Raw genomic sequence first — 13834 nt, forward strand, 5'->3', positions numbered from 1 at the left:
ATCACAACAGATTAATTGACTTGGGTTGATTAAAACTCAATTTGCCCATTATTGATTATTTTCCGGATTAAGCTTAAAAATCCATCTAATGAAATGAAATTAAGACAAAATAACAAAAAAATAAACAGGGACTGGAAGATAGTTGCGTCACGCGGGTGTTCTATGAAGAACAGTCGCGTGGCGCAGCTCTTATCTTTCATCCTGGGACTCATAACAGTTGCGTCACGCAGCTGTTCTATTAAGAACAGTCGCGTGACGGAACTTTACCATTTGTTCTGGAACTTAGAACAGTCGCGTCACGCGGGTGTTCTATGAAGAACAGTCGCGTGACGGAACTCCTAGCTACATGACGGAATTGTTTGTGACTTATTTAAAATCCTTAGGCATATTGATTATTTATTCAAGACATAACGTTAAATACAAATATGGAGGCAAAATACATACTGGGTATACAAACAGCTGCGTCACGCAGGTGGTCCAATCTAGATCAAGGGATCTTGGACATGAACAGCCGCGTCACGCAGGTAGTAGCTGCGTGACGCGACTGCTCTGGTCCGCAACTACCTTTCAAACTACTCTTTTTTACGTTTTCTTTTTGTCAAAAGTGATTAAAACAAACCCAGAAAGGTTCAACAATAGGCAAACTTACGTTTTATCAATGGCAGATCAATTAAACACTATGAAAATGAGATTTTTAAGAGATAAAATGCTAGAAATGAAAGATAAAGTTTAGATTAGTTACCTAGCCCTTAGATTTGAGGATTGCATGTGCTAAGATTAACTTAGAGACGTTGTTTCACAATTCCAGAAGTGTAGTCACCAAGTCCTTTCACCAGATAAATCGTTTTCTTTTCTTTTCTTTTCTTTCCTCTCTTTTCCTCTTTTTATCTTTTTGTATTCTATTTTTTTTTATTTTCAACCTAAGATATCTATGACTTGATCTTCCTCAAGTATACTCAGTTGAGTTCTTAAGAAAGAGCTCTAGTTGTTAATCAAAAATTTAATCTCAGACAGTTATCTTTTTAGAGGAAATGAGAGCAAAGTGTTCAAAAAAAAAGTCCCATTTTTGCTGTAAAATGTTGTATTTATATGGCTAGGGCAACAAAGGATAGTCGCGTCACGCGGGTAGAAGTTGCGTGACGCACCCGTATGCTGCGTGACGCGACTTACTTTTCGTACAGTTGCCGCGTATCCATACAAACAGTGCAGGCCGTTGCACGGGCGCGTGCTAGAGGTGTCAACCCTCACGCGGGTCAGGCTCCTTTGGGCCGGTTTGGTTCAAATTTTGGTTCAAACACTTCTGGTTGATCGTGACGCCTTGTTCCTTGTCCTCATATCATCATTGGGTCAGGTGGGGCATAAAATTACGCGTCAACAGTTTGCCCCCCCACTTTATCATTAATTGTATAAACGATTAATGTTAAAGTGGTCCATTGACGCGCCTTCTATCAGGCAATCACTCCCGAAGCTCGGTTTGATCGGCTTGGAAAGATGCTGAGTTAATCATCTGGTCACCTCCCAAGCTCGGTTTGATCGGCTTTGTCGATTTCCACCCAATATGTGAATGAATTCAAAGCTCAGTTTGATTGGCCTTGAAAACACCTCCGAGGCTCAGTTTGATCAGCCTGAAGGGTTTTAATATCTGGTCACCTTCTCAGCTCGGTTTAATCGGCTTTGTCGGCTTCCATTGAATCTTACAAGACATCCTCAAGGCTCGATTTGATCAGCCCGAAAGATGTTGACTTGATGAAAATGTCTTCAAAGCTCGGTTTGATCGGCTTGAAGGACTTTGATCTGGCCACCTACTTAGCTCGGTTTGATCGGCTTTGTCGACTCCAGTCGGTTTAGAAAAGGCATCTCTGAGGCTCGGTTTGATCGGCCCGAAAGATGTTGATTTTACCCTGGCAACTTCGCAATTCATCATCATTGACTGGGGGAGAAAGCCCGAACAGCTTCGCAATACATCATCACTAATCGGAAATTGAAATTGTCTTGATTAGCTTTGTAATGCACCATCACTAATTAGAAGGACCTATCGGCTTCGAAAAACCATCACCGGTTGGCCTGAAAAATTGTTCACAAGAAAAAGAGCAATGTCCGTGTACGAACAGACCTTGCCTTCTGTTAGAAAAATATTGGAACATCACATGTTCCCATTCATTAATTATGAAAAATTTTGCAAATATTTCGGCATAAATGATTTAATAGAAAATTTGTTATCTGCATTTTCAAGTATACCTTTTATAATATGGTGTTTAAAGGAAAACTCACCTGAGGGTAACCTGGGCAATTTGATGTCCTGCCCCCTGTGTGGTGAGGAGACAAAAATTGCTGAAGTGTACGAGCCGCACATCGACGTCAAATTGCCGGAATAGGCCGTTGTTGGCTTTTGAAATGGTCCGCGTGGGCCTGTTGGACTTGAAAAGAGATAACGGGCCCAATGCTCTTCTTGGGCTCGGAAGAGTGGGCTTGGGCCCAGCTCGTTTACTATAAGTTACTTCCTTCTTAACCAATTCAGTTTCATTCATTCACAAACCCTAAGCGATTGAAAATTCTCTAAACTGTTCAACCGAAAACGATGTCTTAGATTTCAGAAATCCCTGCTTCTGCTTACACTCGGGAGATGGAGACCCTCGGGGCCCTTCCCGATATCCTGACCTTTGACGGCGAGCCGGTGCCGGTGAGCCGGAATCCACTGACCCCTGGGACACGACCGTTGCAGCTTCTGCCGTTGCCGGGTATGGAGTTCCCGATCAGGTATGAGAAGAGCCGGATGCGCGGCTTTCAGTCCGAGGTAAGTAAAAAATTCCTTTCTCTCTTTTTTTTTTATTTTTTACTGCTTTTGATCCATAGTTGTAGCAATAGGACTACGTTTTGAAGTTTATGCCTGCGTCAACAGTCGCGTCACGCAGGTAGGAGTTGCGTGGCGTGGCTGTTCTTCCATGAACAGTTGCATGACGCAGCTGTTCTTGTGTGAACAGTTGCGTGACGCAACTGTTCGAGGCGCCAGAAACCCTAGCTTGCCTTGAACTTTAGAATTGACCCCCCTTTTTTATTGTGTTAGAACTTGATTTGTTGACATTTGATTGTTGGTAGCTCTAGGCGACTTGATTTTGCCCTGAAATTTGCATGACAACAACACAGACATAGTGAAATTAGGTTGAAATCAAAGGACTGCATACCTTCGACAGTTGCGTGACGCAGCTGTTCTTTGGAAGAACAGTTGCGTGACGCGACTGTTCGTCAACGGGGGAGAGTCTTGAACAGTTGTGTGACGCAGCTACCAAGATGCGTGGCGCGACTTCGTGGTTGCGTGGCGCGACTGTGGAGTGTCGTGGAGCGAGTGCTGAGGTGCGCTACGCAGCTGTGCTTCTAAGTGCGCGACTTGGTTCAAGTTGTGTGACGCAACTGTGTAGACGCGTGACGCAGCTACGGTTCTAACCGATACTTGGGTTTTTATTTTTTCTGCCATAGAAGAAAATGAACAATTGTTAGTATTATATTTATTGAAATTGAAATTTTTCCTTACAGGTTAATCTGGGCAAGGCTCGCTCGGGTGGATCAGCCACTGATGCCTCCGCCTTCTGGGATTTGCTGGACCCTCCTATGCGAGCCCGGGTCGTCGCCGCTGGCTTCGGGGATTATGCCGCAGGATTATGCCGTACCCAGCCTCGTTTCCCGCCCGCTATGCGATATGCATTGATGGAGAGGTGGAACGACTGTACGCACACCTTTGTGTTCGAGTTCGGCGAGATGACTCTCACACCCGTGGACTATGCCGCCATCACAGGCCTTCGCTTCACCGGTCCAGCTCCCCCACTGGATTCTCGATACCAGGCGGCCACTCTCGGGGCCCAGCTAGTTCGCTCCTTGCTCGGTGTCACCACACAGACCCGGTACTCCGTGCAGGGATGTATGTCCTATGAGATGGTCTTCCGGTTCTGGGCCGAGAGGATTAGGACCCGCTTGGAGGCTTGGAGGGAGTTGCCGGAGGAGGCTCGACCTGCTGCTCCTGTGTATATTCGGGAGGAGAGGGACCAGGCTACTCGGTCCTTCTTATTCTACATCATCTCGTCCCAGCTGCTATGCACCTCCCAAAATAAGGGAGACCCGGCGGTGCTGGCGTGCCTGAGGACTTGAGCCAGGTCGGGTCCTTCGACTGGGCCACACTCGGTTTGGCTCATCTCTATCACGGTCTGGATGTGTGGACCCGTGGTAGCGGTGAGTCGAACTGGCTGTTTATCCGGCCTCTAGAGGTAACATTCTTTCACTCTTCAGCTTTTTATTTGTCATTCTCAACTGTTCAACTAACTGATGTTATTTCTTTCTTTGCTGCATGTATGGTCCTACGAGTACTGTATCTATCTAGGCGGTCCGAGCGGGGACTCTCCTGTCGAGTCTAGGAGGATTCCCCATTATCTGGCCCACTGCCATACACTTATGCCAGTGGCGAGGATCCCGAGTACTGGCGGAGCTTCCTTAATGACCGGGAGCTGTCCGACGTAAGTACTAAAAGAAACTCTGACTATTCAGCTTATCTTCTTCAGTTGAATCTCCTTTTATTTTAATGTGCACCAATTACTGATTTCTTATTTTTTGTAGCTGTCCCTAACTCCGTGGGATTGCGAGGCCTGGAGGACCTACCCGGGCCGGGAGGTGGCTGAGTTGCACACCCGGTCGAGGCTACTGATGCGGAGATACTGGGCCGACCGGTACTTCCTCGGAGAGAGAGTTTTTGACACTCCGGTAGCTCCAGCACAGCGGAGGGTGCCTCACGCCCCCCCTCGGCATATGTGTCTCCTGGAGGGCTTGACCCGGGAGGACTTGGAGGTGGAGTACAGAGGTTTCTCGGCAAACGATTTTCTGTCCGTCGGTGATTTCCCCTCTTACTTCGCCTCTAGGATGCAGGCGCGGCTTCCCGAGATTCTCGAGTATACTCAGGTGACCTTCTGATCTTTAGTCTCCCTTTTTTTCTTTTACTTTCATTATTATTTTCACTGTTTCAAACCACTGGTATCTTTACTTTCTGTAACTCAATGCAGGAGCGGAAGACGCACAAGATTGCTGCTTACTATCGGGCAGAGGCGGCGAGTGAGGCAGCTGGTGCGGCTGCTCCGGCTGGTGTAGTATTGGGTGACGTACCGTTCCCGCCGGGCATGGAGGTGGTGCTGGATCCTGGCCTAGGTCTTGGATCGGGCATCATCATTCCTGCTGATCTTCGGCAGGCTCCTCCTCCGGTGCAGCTGGACCCTGAGTACACATGTAAGTTATAAACAGAATTTACAAAGTTAAGAGCACTTTACCTGAATATCCTTTTAATGGATTTTTCTTGTTTGCAAGTGCCGGCCCAGAGGTATCAGGAGATCTGCCAGCGGTTCGGGTTTGCCCAATCCTACATTGGCCGGCTCTACTCCGATGTACATGAGCGGGTGAGTACAGTCTTCCTGTGTCTTGTCCTTCTTTCTTCTTGTTATTATTTTTCTTACACGTCTTTGTCTTTCAGGACCTGGAGATCGGTAGGCTACGGAGGCATCAGTCCCGTCAGTCCAGCGCTGTGAGCCGACTCCAGGCAGAGGTGGAGCGGCTTCAGACGAGGCTGGAAGTTGAGGGTATCCCGCTTGATTCTTCCGAGGAGGATGAGGACGACTCTTCTTCTGGCTGCTGCTGGTCCGAGCCGTAGGCGGCGGTAGTCCTGCTCCGCGTCTCATTCATTTTTGAACATTTTTGAGCATTTTGAACCCTTAGTAGTATTAAATTATTTTTTGGATGGTTGTACAGTTATTTATTTTTATTTTCTTTTTATGGTATTATTTACACACATTTTTTTATGATATTTTGCTTTTATTATATTGTTGTATGTGTTTATATTTTACAACTGTGAAGTCATGTTCCTGCAAAAATAAAACACAAATACAAAAACACGAAAAAGTGGGCGGTGTACTGTTTATTTACAAAAGCGGTCCTCCTTGTTAGTGATCCATGGACCAATTTATTATAAATGGAATAAATGAAATAAATAAGATGAAATAATAAAAAATAAAAAATGAAGTAGATAAAGGATAAAATAATGGATTTGAAATGTAATACGACAAAAATTAATTACTAAATAACAGTGGATCGTAGTACTTACCTGACAGGGCGATTAACGCTGTCATAAAGATTCAACCTCCTCTTTGTACAAACTGTCCCTTTTATTAATGCCAGCTTAAATATCCAGTAGTCAGCACTATCTATGCATAAATGCTCCTCACTGACTATGGACAGTATGACATCATGTCTTGTAATGACGGTGGTTCGTTCGCCAGATCCTTACATCTTTATAAATGAAGGTCTCCTTTTGTGGTTTGTTCACAATCAGCATTCAAAACAAATCCATTCCCAAGATAATCCTTTTCATGGCTTTCAGAAACCAAGTTTCATCCTTCGTCCAATCCATCTCTGATGACTTATGGCAGATTCCCCCTATGGACCAACTCGCCTGGTTGAAATATTTCAAAGATCTAAAACCTAATCATGGCTTCTTATCTTGGCTTGTTGCACGTTTCAATCCTAACACCATGGTTTTTCGATTTGAAGACGCTGAAATAACTCCGACATATGAGGAGCTATGTGCTGTGATGGACCACCATCCTGAACAAAATGAAACTCCGGCCCTGCCCCCGGGTCCTAGACACGATCTAGCTGAGATTGCGGCCTTGTGTCCGGTTTACCTTCCCGGTGGTATAAACGCGGATCAGGGTTTACCTTTAGAACCTTTTCTTAGGGTTTAGGGTTTAGGGCCATGGATCTGGATCCTTCTTGGATTCGAGCTTGCTGCTTCTTGTTGCTGAATGTGTATGTCATGAAAAACCGTCAACCCGGAATTGGAGATTTTCGACTTTTGACAGTCGTTCATGACATGCAATTGTACCATCGTACTGTTTTCATGGTGATCATGGGAGAAACAATGTGTTGGGTCAGGGATATTGCCCTTCACATCACTGACTTCAATGTTCATCATCGCAATTGTCCCATGTTGTTGCAGGCCTGGGCTCTAAACAAGTTAAGTCTACTTCTCCCTCTTCCCGCTCGTTTGATTCCAACCTATGGTTCTGCCAACTTTTGGTCTCGGACTCGAGGACATTTCGACTTTGGGGATAACCCGACCATTCGATGGACTTGTCCTTGGTGGAGGATCAGGCTGGTCACTATTGGAAGCATGGATCTCAATTATGTGTTGTATGCTAGTTTAGACCGTTCCATGGCCTATTTCCCAGACAGCATCAGCCGTCAATACGGTATGATACAGCGTGTTCCTAGAATTCACAACTTCGAGAGTGGTCTCATGACGCTGCATCTGCTGACCAATTTAGCTGATTGTTGGCGAAATCGACATACTAGGTATTTAGGTGAAGGAGTGATGCAGGACACTGTGGCACCTGAGTATGTGAACTGGTTTTTTGCCCCATGATAATGTCATGTTCTGTGAAGGTTGGCCTCTGCTGATAGGCCCCACTAGAATAAATTGCTGTTTTTTGCTTTCTCTGTCCTCTTTTAAACTCGAGCTTTGAGCTCCTGTTTAATGTATTTGCTTTCTTTGAATCAATGAATTTGTTGTTTCTGCCTTTATTAATTCCTGCACACATGGACAACACCAGGCAACCGAACTTTTTCTTTCGAAATTATTCGTTGTGTTAATTATTTGGGCTTCCTAGCCCCATGAGTCAATAAAGAAATGCTCATAAAAATGAATTATTTGATAAAAATAAAGGCTTACACTGAGAAATAATAAAGAATGGGATGACTATTTTATTACCTGCATAAATCAAACAAACAAAAATAACAAATGTATCTCCTTTATGTATGCATGAACCTACATGCGTACTAAGGTTTATTCAAGGTTTTATATTGATCTTTCCGGGGAAATCACTGAGAAAATGGTGCTCGTCCCTCCGATCAATGTCTTAGGGGATTTCATTGTTTAGGCGGGATCAACAGCTATAAGATTTTAGACCAAGTGAGTCGAACTTTGTTTAAATAAGCAGAGAGGAGAGGTCTTGTACTCTTTGACCACAACCCCGGAACAAAAGAAAAATCTTGAAATTTGAATCCTTTATTGATCTTACTTCTTTTCAACATTACACAGAAGTGAACGGGATTTATTTTAATACAATGGTCATTTGCTTTAACTGTTCGATTTCCTATTCTCCTTCGAGTCAAGTTGATGGCATTGATCGACCGATCACACATTTGTCACGAACGCATGGCATGGATTCTGCATTTAAACTAAGCACCACGCGTTGATCCCGGAAATTTTTTTTTTATTATCATCCTTATTCATGCTCTAACTTTTGCCTAAGCCGCCCTTTCGGGTTTTCAACTTAGCGAGCTTAATTTTTGCCTAAGCCGCCCTTTCGGGTTTTCAACTTAGCATTTTTTTTTTTCGAAATCATCATTTCAGATGTAGAATCTTTTCATTTGGTCTTGATTGACAATTCGATTGACAGGTTCTCCTTCCATGGTGATTAATTCAGCGGCTCCTTTAGCTAGTAACTTCTGGATTCTGAACAGTCCATGCCAGTTGGGTTTGAATTTCCCACCAGGATGATGTTGGGCTTCATGGTCTAATAACCTGATCAACACTAAATCTCCGTTCTTTAAAGCCCTTGGATGTACCCGTTTGTTATAGAAACGAGCAATCCTCCTTTTTCTCATCTGATCCTGGAATCGAGCATTCAATCTTCTTCCGTCTAAGAGCGCCAAATCTTCATACCTCTTCTTGACCCACTCCTCTTCAGTCAGACCGGTTTCTACCAAAACTCTGAGAGACTTCTTTTCGAGCTTTATCGGTAACACTGCCTCCATTCCATATACAAGTTCAAAAGGAGAGGCTCCATTTACTGATTTGAATGTAGTGCGATGCCCCCAGAGCGCGAAAGGAAGTTTCTCAGCCTAGCTTTTGTACCTTTTGCACATTTTCGACAGGATTCTTTTGATCTCCTTATTCGCAGCTTCTACTGCACCATTAGCCTGAGGGCGATAAGGAGAAGAATGGTGATGCTCAACCTTGTATCTATAAAGCAATTGACCAACATCTGCTTGAAAATGAGAACCATTATCTGTAACTATGTGATGGGGAACACCATAGCGACAGAAAATGTTCTGTTCAATGAATCTAGCCACATGTTTGGCGGTTAAGGTTTTGTAAGATTGAGCCTCAATCCATCTAGAGAAGTAGTCAACTGCAACCAATATATACTGATGGCCATTCGATGCTGCTGGTGAGATTTTGCCGATGATGTCTATACCCCATGCAGAAAAAGGCCAAGAAGGAGTTGTCGGATGGAGTTCAACAGCAGGTAAGTGGCTTTTATTGTCATGGTATTGGCAAGCTTTGCAATGACGCACATACTGAACATAGTCACCTTCCATCTGCATCCAGAAATAACCCTGCCTCATGATTTTTCTTGCTAGGCTCATGCCGCTTAGGTGAGTACCGCAGACTCCTTCATGCACCTTCCTCATTATGTCTTCTCCTTCTTTCTTGCTCACACATCTCAGCAACATTCCATCCCAAGCTCTTCTGTAAAGTTCACCATCGGCTAGAACATAATTCAGAGCCATTTTTCTGAGAACTGTACGGTCTTCTTTTGTAGCATTATCAGAAAAAGTACCGTCTTTCATGTGCCTCAGAATATCCGTGAACCATGGTTCTTCCTCTGACTCTACCTGGTTCACAAAGTGTTCCTTATAGCACGGGATATTGGCTGCGGTAATGATAAATGGCTTTTTCGGAACTTTACTCAAATCCTGCCAAGCCGACGCTAAGTTTGCCAAGGCATCTGGAATTCTGTTATAGGTTCTTCCTATGTGAGTGAAAGTGATTTTATCGAATAGTGCTGCTTTCTTCAACAAGTACTCAACATAGGGCTTCAATCTTTCTTCTTCTACCTTCCATCTCTCATTGGCGTGCTCAATAACCAATAACGAATCTCCTATTACCTCGACCTCCTTAGCGCCATACGCGAGAAGAGCCTCCATTCCCATGATGCATGCTTCATATTCCGCCATGTTGTTAGTGACTGGGAACAACAGTCTCTTGCACATCGTGGTAACTTTGCCATTAGGTGCTTCAATTACAATACTAGCTCCGGCCCCATTTTTATTGGCTGATCCATCAAAACACAATTTCCAAGCCCCTGTCTCGATACATAATAAGTGCTCATCTGGAAACTCCAATTCCCAAGGTTCATCACTTGTAATTGGATTTTCTGCCAGGAATTCTGCTACAGCCCGGCCTTTGACCGTTTTCTTTGTTACAAATTCCGCATCCACGCTAGACATCTGAATTAACCATTTAGACAACCGTCCCTCTAGAGTAGGCGTTCTCTGTAAATACTTCAGAGGATCAATCTTGTAGACAAAAATGACCTTAAAAGGATCAAAGTACGGCCTCAACTTCTTTATCGACCACACTACTGCCGTGCACATTTTCTCAATCAGATTGTACTTCTCCTCGATAGGCAGTAGTTTCTTACTGATGTAGTAAATGGCCTTCTCTACTCCAGCGACGTCCGGCTGTACCAACATTGCTCCAACTCCTGCATCTTCTACAGACAGATACAAGATCAGAGGTTCTCCTGATGTTGGTGAACTGAGCACCGGTGGATTCATCAAGTATTTCTTTATGTGGTCAAAGGCCTTCTGGCAGTCCTCGTTCCACTTGACTGGCTGATTCTTCTTCAGTAGCTTAAAAATTGTAGCACAGGTGATGGATAACCTCGAAATGAACCTGCTGATGTACTGAATTTTACCCAGGAAGCTTCTCACCTGCCGTTCTGTCCTTTGCGGTTCCATATCCTGAATGGCTTTTATTTTATCAGGGTCAACCTCAATCCCGTTAGGTCCTACAACGAAACCTAACAACTTCCCCTTTGTTACTCCGAATACGCACTTCTTGGGATTAAGTCTCAAGTTATACTGCTTGACCAGTGCGAAGAACTTTTCTAACATCTCTGCATGTTCTTCCTGTGTTTTTGTCATGATCACCATGTCGTCCACATACACTTCTAACCCTTTATGGATCATATTATGAAACAACGTTGTAGCCATTCTCTGGTATGTTGCCCCGGCGTTCTTCAATCCAAATGGCATTACCCTATAGCAAAATGTTCTGAAATCCGTGGTGAAGGCCGTCTTGTGCTTGTCCACTAGAGCCATCAGTATTTGGTTGTATCCGGAGAATCCGTCCATGATAGAATAACATCCCATTCCGGCAGCACTATCGATCAAAACATCTATGTGCGGAAGTGGAAAGTCATCTTTAGGTGAGGCTTTATTCAAGTCCCTGCAATCAACACAGACCCTTATCCTCCCGTCTTTCTTCAATACCGGGACTATATTCGCCAACCATTTCGGATAGTGAACTACTTCTAAGAATCCTGCATCCAACTGCTTCTGGACTTCAGCTTTGATCTTGTCTTGCGATTCTGGTCTGACCCTTCTCCTTTTCTGCTTTACTGGCTTAACACTCGGATTAGTGGGAATGAAGTGCTCTGCTATTGATCTGTCGATCCCTGGCATGTCCGCGTAACTCTAGGCAAATACCTCTGAATTTCTTTTGATGCATTCTTGAAGATCCTGTCTTAGTTCAGGTTTAAAGTCTGATCCGATTTCGATTATTTTAGGATCTTCAGTGGTGCTTAAATTAAATGCAAAATGATGCAATGCATTTATGTCAAATATGCGAGTGGTATAATCAATGCCATGAACGTGACAATCAGGAAAACAAGAAAACAAGTAGTTAAAGTTCACTTCCATTGATTGAAATAAAAGAGGAAAACCATCCATATTGTTCTCAAAACAAGCATCAGAAAAACAAAATACAGGATTAATCGCCTGTTCAATACATTCATTACAAGTGTCTTTTATTGCCTGGATTACTTCATTAGCATCTGCAACTTCTTCTCCTTCCTCCGGGGTGGCTTCTATCTTTTCTTCGGCTAGCTTCATCTTCGACACCTTCCTCTCTGTCTCTTCAACGTCTTCTGCGGCTAGGACCGACTGGAGGATCCGCACCTTGGCCTTCTGCTCTTGCACCAGCTTGGAAGCTTCATCCCTAATCCCCAGAAAGTCTTCAAACTCAGATATCCGCTTTGACTGCTCAGATTCGGTGCTTGCTTCTGTCATACACACCATAAACTCGGTACCATCCACCAGCTGTTCCAAGGAAGGCTCAGGCGACTTGACTAGCTTCTACTCGTAATCAGTCATGAATATCTCCAAGCCGGGGTAGGTCTTCCCCCTACCCTGAAATTCTCCTTCAGCTTGTGGAACAAAGAAGATATGATTCACATTCGACCCTCTGATTGGAGACCGAACCTCATATTTTTCCTTCTTTCTATTTTCAGCGTAGCCTAATCCGCGCTTGTCTTGCTATCCCAATGCCGACGAGAGAGGCTCAAACCTTCCTTGCAGCTCCCGGCCTAAACCTTTACCGAACTGCCAATTCATCTCCTTCATCATCTTCCTTGAGAAAGGACTCATTCTATTCACTGCACTTTTGCGCTTGGTGGTGGGTGCATCAATTACTGCCACCTGAAAACCCGATAACGGTACCGCCAGCTCTAAACCTTCCACTGTTGCTACACTCAGATCCTCTTGCGCGTTGATTGTAACCACATCTGCACCCCACGGAATTTTTACTTTTTTGTGCAAAGTGGACAGAACTGCACCTAAAGGGTGGAGCCAAGGTCTTCCTAACAAAAGAGCATAGTTGGCTAAGATGTCAAGCACAACCACATCTACCCAGCTTTCCACGGCTCTTGAGGATATCTTTGCTTTAAAAGTCCCCTTTGCATTCTGCATAGTGTTGTCATAAGCTTTGACCACCATATTTGACGGCTCAAGCTCTGACTCTTCGATTTTAAACTTAGACAGCATCTTCAGCGGACATACACACAGTGCTGATCCATTATCCACCATCACATTCCGGGTATCTCGTCCATTGACGGCGATCTGAATGTACAACGACTTACAGTGGTTTCTTCCTTCTGATGGAAGGTCTGAGTCAAAGAAAGTGACTTCGCCTATTCTTCGCTGTAGTACGTTGATCATATCAACACTTTGAATCCGAGTCGGCACTCTGACAAAAGTCATGGCTTCAAGTAAAGCTTCTCGGTGCTCCTTAGATGCTATCAGCAAGTCCTATATTGAAATGTCAGCTCTTGCTCTTTGCAACTGACTCAGCACTGAACTGGCGGTCACCCCACTAGGCGCCTTATTCTGACAGCTTTCTCCAACCTCAACAGTCTTCTTCTGTCCTTTCACTGTCTCTTCCTCTTTCTTTTTCTCTTTCGGCTCCTCTCCGCCTTTCTCCATCACTTTCTTCTTTATTCCATCAACTGCAATCTCCTTCCCCTTAGCCTGTATACTGCTCTCGGGATTGTATACTCGCCCACTCCCGGTCAAGCTCTGAACACCTACTTCATTCACCTCCTCCTCACTATTGTAGTACCGCTGCTCCTCTTGGTCGGCTAAGCTCTTTTGAATGGCAAGCTGGAGCTGTTCATCTTCATCCTCTGGTACATCACCCACCTGCACCGTGATGCTTTTCTCGATCTCGATCTTTAATGGCACCTTCCTTTCCTCATCGCTACTACAGTCATCCCATATGTTCAACATGGCACACATTCGCTCTTCCCATTCCGCTTCTACCAATACCACTTCTTCTGGCAATCCACTCTCAATCGCGTTGACTGATCCACCCGATTGAGTCTTACGGGATGGATAATTATACTGATATTGGGGAAGCGGGTTGTTCTTGGTACTTGGCTTGCTCTTGTCGGAAGGCTTC

Source organism: Jatropha curcas, chromosome 5 (genome assembly GCF_041381405.1).
Source record: "Jatropha curcas cultivar XTBG-Jc1 chromosome 5, XTBG_Jcur_1.0, whole genome shotgun sequence".
Lineage (NCBI taxonomy): Eukaryota > Viridiplantae > Streptophyta > Magnoliopsida > Malpighiales > Euphorbiaceae > Jatropha > Jatropha curcas.